This window comes from Felis catus, chromosome B4 (assembly GCF_018350175.1).
Source record: "Felis catus isolate Fca126 chromosome B4, F.catus_Fca126_mat1.0, whole genome shotgun sequence".
In the NCBI taxonomy this organism is placed as follows: domain Eukaryota; kingdom Metazoa; phylum Chordata; class Mammalia; order Carnivora; family Felidae; genus Felis; species Felis catus.
In genome coordinates this window covers 130,896,836-130,904,369 of record NC_058374.1, presented here as the reverse complement: position 1 = coordinate 130,904,369, position 7,534 = coordinate 130,896,836, and positions in this window count along the sequence as shown.

The window sequence follows — 7,534 nt, the reverse complement described above, 5'->3', positions numbered from 1 at the left end:
CTCAAAGGGGCAGAGAAAGAATTTCCATGTTTTCTAGAGAAAACTCTCTAAGGAAAGGGAGGCGAGAGCCTAGAGTCAAGAAGAAGCCGGTCTAGGGTTTAGTCGAGACAAGGGGAGTGATGAAGAGTTCTCTAATCTGGAAGCGAAAAGAGTGCTAGCCATGACTTTATCCACATTAACATTCCACCCTGGTGGGTCATTATCAGGTTCTCCTGGGAAACCTCTACATGGAACCTAAGACCTCAGGATACCAAAGTATCAAGACATTCTCTTCTGGAGGGAAGAGGCCAATCTCTCCCCCTCTCTCCCTTCCTTTTTCTCCTTCTGTCCTTCTTTCAACTGTTGTCTGCTTTTCTTAAGCAGCCCCTGCCCAGGGCTCCACATCCTTCCAAGGAAAGCTTGCTCATCTCTAATAAGGAGGCATGCCATCATATCTATGGGTTCCCTGGTCAGAGCTGCTCTCTCAAAATTATGTTTAAAACCCTCTGTGCTTGGAATCCCGCCTGCTTGCTCGTTAGATATGCATATGTGTCCCTTAAGAATTAGAGAAAAGTGATTGCATCATTACCCAAGTGAGACAAAAGGAGCTTGTGATTGCCTGTCACACGGGCCCCGAGAGCTGCTCCATCTGGCTGTCGCGGGGGGTCTCCCGGGACACGGGCGAATCCCACTGGTGCTGCCACCATCCCCAGGAGAAGGGGTGTAAAGCCAGGCTTCCCCAGAGGTTGGAGAACCCCACCTTCGAGCAGAAGACTGGGCATGGCGCCGGGGTGCCTGAATCGTGCCTGGCAACATAACAAATGGGAAATGAGGAGGAACATTCTTTGCTCGACCCCAGTTTTTTGGTGTTGGGTAACTGCTGCTAGTTCATGGAGATCACCAAGAATCAAAGTCCAGAGAGGGCAGGCGTTCCCAACCACGGCCAGCCCCACGGCACCCAGGAACAACAGAGGCTGCCCACCTTGGCCTCCAGCCCTCTTTGCAAAGGCACATCCTGGCCGGGGGGGGGCGGGGGTGGTGTTGTCTGCCTGCCTCTGGTCACGGAGCAACCAGCCCTTGTCCCGATCAGAGCCTGGTGCCACCCACACCTGGCTGCCCAGCCCCTCACCGTGTGGCGTGACATCCTGCTGTTATTAAGTGGCCGTCCAGCAAGGTTTCCACGGACTGTGGGTGAGCCGGACGGTCCAGCTCAGCACTCGGTCTAGTTTGCCTCTGGGCTTGCTCACGACAAACTGACATGCTTCTGTTACTTCCATAAATCGGATCTGACTTCCTGGAGTCCGGTCAGCTTCGGGGCCCCCGGAAACAGATGCTCTGGGCCCAGGGAGCGACGGCCAGATATGGATCACGCCCGTGAAGTCACCGAGATAAACACCGCTCTGTAAGACCTCTCGGGAGTGACACTAGCAGTTTTCATTTGTGACTGTGGCTAGAGTGGGTCCCTACCTCTCAGTCAAAAACTTATCAGGCCAGGATACAGAACACTGTGGTGGCCAAGGCAGGTTCCCAAAGTCATTGTAGCAACCAGGATTGGTCCAGGATGAAGTTTTCTGCTGTCCTTTGCTGGAATAAGAGACCCACAGAAAATGAGGGAAATGTAAGGGCCACCTGTCTTGTGGAAACGGACCATCCTGTTATCGGCGATGAGAAACATATTTACTTCCTTTGTATTTAAAAAAATTTTTTTTTAATGTTTATTTATTTTTGACAGAGAGAGAGAGACAGAGCATGAGCGGGGGAGGGGCAGAGAGAGAGGGAGACACAGAATCCGAAACAGGCTCCAGGCTCCAAGCTGTCAGCACAGAGCCCGACGCGGGGCTCGAGCTCACAGACCGAGAGATCGAGCCCTGAGCCGAAGCCGGATGCTCAACCGACTGAGCCACCCAGGCGCCCCTCTACTTCCTTTGTATTAAAAAGACCTTTTCAAAAATATAAAATGATGTGGGTGGTAAAAATTGTTGATTTAAAAATAAAAGGTTAATATTCTTCTTTTCTTGGTTCCCCCCACCCCCCTTCGCTCATTGATATCGATGAAAACTCAGTGTCTCGAAACCGCACACACAGGGGTTGGAGGCTAAGCAGCGAACAGCAACAGAGGGGGAGGACGTGTGTCCACTGGTGAGTTGGGGGCACCGAGGGGAGGTCTCTGGTAGGAAGGGGGTCCCACATCCAGCGCGCGGGGTGTGGGACAGGAAGGGCATTTGGGAGCTGGGAAGGGGCAGAACAAGACAGGTCTGTCTCTGGAGGTTTTTAGAACAGAGGTTCCGGCGTGGGGAAGAAGGCAGGAGTTCAGCCGTCGCGGGCTGACACAAGGTGGCCCTAGATCTCAGGAAGAAGACAGGACCCCGGGATGAAAACAGATGCTCACGGACACCGGGAACTGCCGTGTCCCTGTGCATCGCCCCTGCTTTGGGCCAGGGCTGGTTCTGGGGCTCAGGATGGATCTCAGCCTCCAGCCGGGCAGTCGGGGAGGGACCCAGGTGGCTCAGTCAGGGGACAGGTGGACCCAGGAGCAGGAGACAGACAGGTCACCACTGAGCACGAGAGGGACCTGGACAGACAGATACTGTGAATGTGGCTCAGGGCATGTTGCTGCTTGTGATCCAGGGATGGTGAGCAGAGGCGCCGACGGAGGAGGCGGGAGAGGCGGGTGTGGAGCGCCAGGCTCGGAGAAGGTGGCCTGAGCTGGGGCCCTGCATGGTCGCGGGGAGCCTGGGGGTTGGCCCTGGTTGGCGGGGAGCTGGCAGAGGGATGGGAGGAAGCCTGAGGCCAAGGCGAGCTCCTTCCCCATCCTGGAAACGGCGCCCAACCCCCCCGCCCAGATCACCACCATGGCAGGGACTTATCCTGGCCCCACGGGGTGCCCAGCCTCTGCACCCCAAATTCCTAGTTTCAGACTCGTAGACCTGGGGGGCCAGCGTGAGAACCCAGCTTTCCCTGGACTGTGGTGAGTCCAGACTCTGACTGCTCCCTCTCCTTGATGTAATTTGATTTTTTGGAGTTAATAGTTTTGAATGAGGCACAGGAAATGCTAAGCGTGTGGCTTGAGAGATTAGAGGGGGGGTTGATTGGACCTCAGGGCTGCCCCAGGCGAAGAGGGGCCTGGGGAGATAAGGGGTTGGGGTTTGGTGTGGACGTGGGGGCGTCGAGTGGGTCCAAGATGTAGGGAGCCGTCAGGTCCTGGCCTGCCCGATCCCCACGATCAAGGCAGTGGGCACACCTGTCACCCCAACTGTCTCCTTCCTGACGGAAGAGCCAACGCTGACCCACTGCCGGGTCTTTTCGAGGCTCCCGAGGAGGGAGGGGCTCTGGGTTGAGGGCTGTGGCGGGCATAGTGGACCCCCAGCCGGGGTAAAAGCCCATCAGTGTGATGCCTGGACCACTTCCCTGGGCGTGACCGACTTTGGGGGCCTTTGCCTCGATGCCGCAAGTCGCATCACTCTTTTTCTATGTGTGGTCCTCCATTTAACAGCCTTTTCATCTTAAAAGGGGATAAAATTGGGGCGCCTGGCTGGCTCAGTCGGCTGGGCGTGCGACTTCGGCTCGGGTCACGATCTCGCGGTTCGTGAGTTCGAGCCCCGCGTCGGGCCCTGTGACGACAGCTCGGAGCCTGGAGCCTGCCTCGGATTCTGGGTCTCCCCCTCTCTCCGCCCCTCCCCGGCCCGCCCTCTGTCTCTGTCTGCTTCTCAAAAATGAATAAACGTTAAAAAAAAATTTTTTTTTTTAAAAAGGAGGATAAAATCACGCAGGAGTAAAATGAACACAACGTGAAGGGTTTTATGTAACTCGTCATCAGTGAGGACACCAAGCAAATGTCACGCTCAGTTCATCGCATCCGGTTAAAGCTGATGCAGTATTCCAGCAAGCCGGGGGCAAGAAATAAATTGGACTATAGCCATTTATTCATAAACCAGGTGTATCAGGTCCCGGTTTTCACTCTGCCTCCTGGGCTGTCTCTTTTACATGAAGGTGGGAGGGTTGCATAAATATATGCCGAAGGACTGTCAGAGCCTTACTGGCAATCTCTACTGCCCAACTCTGTTTCAAGGTGATGGCGTGGCTCTTACCCCTTCATTCCCAGCTCAGGGTGGAGGGGTTTGGGGAGGTACGTCTCCATCTGGCCCACTGGGTGAGGGTTTGCTGGTCTATTTGGGGAGGCGGGACCCCACTTGGGAACCGGACCGTCGCCACGGAAGCCTCCAGGCACAGGTGACAGGTGAACCCTTGTCCTGGGCAGGCGAGGCTGGGGGTCTGGGGTAGCACAGCTCCCTCCTTGGGTCCCCAGCCCTGGCCGCTCCTAAGCACCACGTTCAAGGACAGGCTTAGGCTTCCAGACCCCAACTCAGGACCTCTTCCCCAGGCTCCCACCACACCCCCTAGGGTGTACAGACACGAAAGCCCTTTCTTCCCTGGGCTTCTCCTTGCCTTCAAGGTTGCCCCACATCTGCAGAAACAGCCCAAGGCCTCTGGGCCGTGTGAGTACCCTCATCTCACTGAATCCTCACCGCCGCATTATGAGGTAGGGCAACAGCTAGGAATGTTCCCATTTTACGGATGAGACATTGAGACTCAGAAGGGGTCAAGTGACTTGTTCAGGGCCACACGGCTCTGTACAGAGCGGGAGCCGCCGCCCTCCCCGCCGCGTGACTGCAAAGCCAGCTCCCCTGCCCCGGGTCCAGGTACGGTTCCAGTCACGGGCTCCCGCGGGGTTGGTTTTCATAAGCGCAGTCCCCCCACCGGAGAGGGAGGTTGTCAGTCTTCCGAGCCCGACCGACCCCTCCCTCTGTCTTCTCATCTGCCTTTGAGCGGAACGAGTGTATGAGGTCTTCCCTTCCCGTGACCACCGTTTGGGTCCCCGTGTCCCCTCTGCCCCGTGACCCCTCTGCCCCTTGATGAAAGGCATGTGGCTTGGGGGAGGGGTGGCGGGGCCTCCTGTCTGGCTCCCCATTTGGGGCTCCGGCCATCCCTGCCCACGCGTTGTCAGGTGTCCTGCTCTTCTCTGGCCTTAGCGGAGCCTGTGGCCGTGGGCAAGGCCTCGAGTTAAAGGGCGTCGGGGGGCCGGGCTGAGGGATGCTAACTTCGAGGCGTCTCTGGAACGCCTTAGGGGGAGATGTCCTGTAGGCAGCTGGCTCCGGGGCTGTGGGGTTTGGAGGAGGGAAGTGATCTGGAGGAACACGTGGGAGAGATAAGAGATGTGGGAAGGCCCGAGAACCCGGAGACGAGCACGACGCGGGAGGGGGCTGCGAAAGGGGAGCACAACCCCGCGCCGTAGGGAGGACCGAGGACGGCCAGTCGGAGGGGGCGCTGGGGAGCTGAGAGGTGGAAGAGAGGGAGAGGTGTCTACGGCTGCGGGACAGGCCGAGTCCGGCTGCCGCGTCTGAGGATCAAAGTGAGTCCGGGGGCAGGCTGGCCAGCGACGCGAGGTCCCCGGGTGACGCTGGCGAGAGATGATGCTGGGGCGTGGTGGGCGGGAGCCGGACTGTGGCGACAGGAAGTGGGCTCTTGGGCAAAGCGTGGCTGCAGGAGGAAAGTGGCCCCGGCTGGGTGAGGGCGGGCACGGTTTCGAAGGTGGAAGAGAGTCGACTGTGTCTTCAGGTCTGAGGAAGCAGACCAGACGAACAGGGGATCCGCCATGGGCTGGGGGATACGGGGCGGGGGGCGCTGGTGTCCTAAGAGGGTCCCATCGTGAGAAACAAGGGTGCCCTGAGGTTGGGCCTGGAGAGGCCCTGCGGAGAAGGTTCCAGCATTGCTTAGGTGTGACCAACCATGTGACCGCCCCAGAGCTGACTTCCCCTCCACCCAGCAAAGCGATGTGTCTGAAGAACCCGCGGCCCCTCGGCCTGGAACAAACCACCCGTGTTTGTGCCCGAAAGCAGCAAGCACTTGTCAGCAGCTGTCACCGTCGGGTGGGTGGTTCTGCTCCACGAAGCCGAGGGGGGACGTCCCTGTGGCGGCAGTTAGCTGGGAGCTGGGCTGGGGCAGGAACGCCGGGGATGGCCGCGCTGGTGTCACAGGGACGCCTCCTTCTCCTCCGCGTGGCCTCTCGTCCTCCAGGCCTCCTGTCCCCACAAGACCTCGATGGCTGGATAGCCTGGGCTGCTTGCCCGTGGGCTGACCGGGGGAGCCAGCAAGCTCCAGCCCTGGCCCCCCTGCCCTTCCCACGCCTCACTCGGCTGCATTCTCCTGGCTGACCCAAGTCCCAGGGGAGAAGAAATACCTCCCACCTCTTAATAAGAGGTTCCACAAAGTCACAACCCAGAGGGGCATGCGGCTGGGAGGGACAGTGGCCATCATCTTTGGAAACAACTGGCCACGGCATTCATTTTCTCTCTCTCTCTCTCTTTTTTTAAATGTTTATTTATTTTTGAGAGAGAGAGAGAGAGAGAGAGAGAGAGAGAGAGAATCCCAAGCAGGCTCCACGCTGTCAGCGTAGAACCCAATGTGGGCTCAATCTCGCGAACCATGAGATCATGAGACCTGAGCTGAAATCGAGAGTCAGGGGCGCCTGGGTGGCTCGGTCGGTTAAGCGTCCGACTTCGGCTCAGGTCATGATCTCGCGGTCCGTGAGTTCGAGCCCCACGTCGGGCTCTGTGCTGACAGCTCAGAGCCTGGAGCCTGCTTCCGATTCTGTGTCTCCCTCTCTCTCTGCCCCTCCCCTGTTCATGCTCTGTCTCTCTCTGTCTCAAAAATAAATAAAAACATTTAAAAAAATTAAAAAAGAAAAGACAGCGTGTTTGCTTGATAATTTCAGGAGGACTATTACAGATAGAGCTTATTAGATTTAAATAACAGAAAAAGGCGGAAAATAGAGATTTCGTTATATGACAATTCTAATCTCTGTAGAAATTCGAGAGTATTAGCATTCCTCACACAGGACAGAATCTCTTTGAAGGATGCGGTTTCATTTTTGAATTCCTTTTAGGCCACAGATCCTTCAAGCAAAGAACCTGTTGGAGATTTGCTCACATCTTGGGAGAGCGAATTAGAAGCAAAATGCCAACTTCCGCCATGCCCAGATTTCCCAGAGGGTGCAGTTCAAAATGCAGCACGAGTGGGTGCCTTTGAGGCAGACGACGTAAAGGGGAAGAAGAGAGCGGGGAGGACGGAGAGCTGGGATTACAGGGACTCCAGGCAGAGCTGGTTCTATTCTTTCACTCTCAACACAGGAGGCTTGATGCGAATCCCTTAGGATGCTACTCCTCGGTCGGTCGTTTCGAGTCTTTGGAGGCTAAGATTGAAACAAAAATCTTGCGGAAACCACGGCCCCGGGGCGCCGGCCCAGAAGTTGCAGATGAGGCTTTCAGGATAAGCCTAACCCATCAATCCTGAGTACGGAGTTCTTTTTGGAAACAGATTGCCAGGAACTTTGACCTGACCTATGTTCTCCCGTGCACCGGAAGGTCAGGGTCACCTCCGAACGGCTGGTTGAACAGGAATGTGTGTTGAGGATCATGGGGCGTCAGAGGGGACACCCAGAGTGACCTGACATCAGCAGTGTTGAGGGCCTGTTGTTAGTGCCTAGCATTTAAAGCTT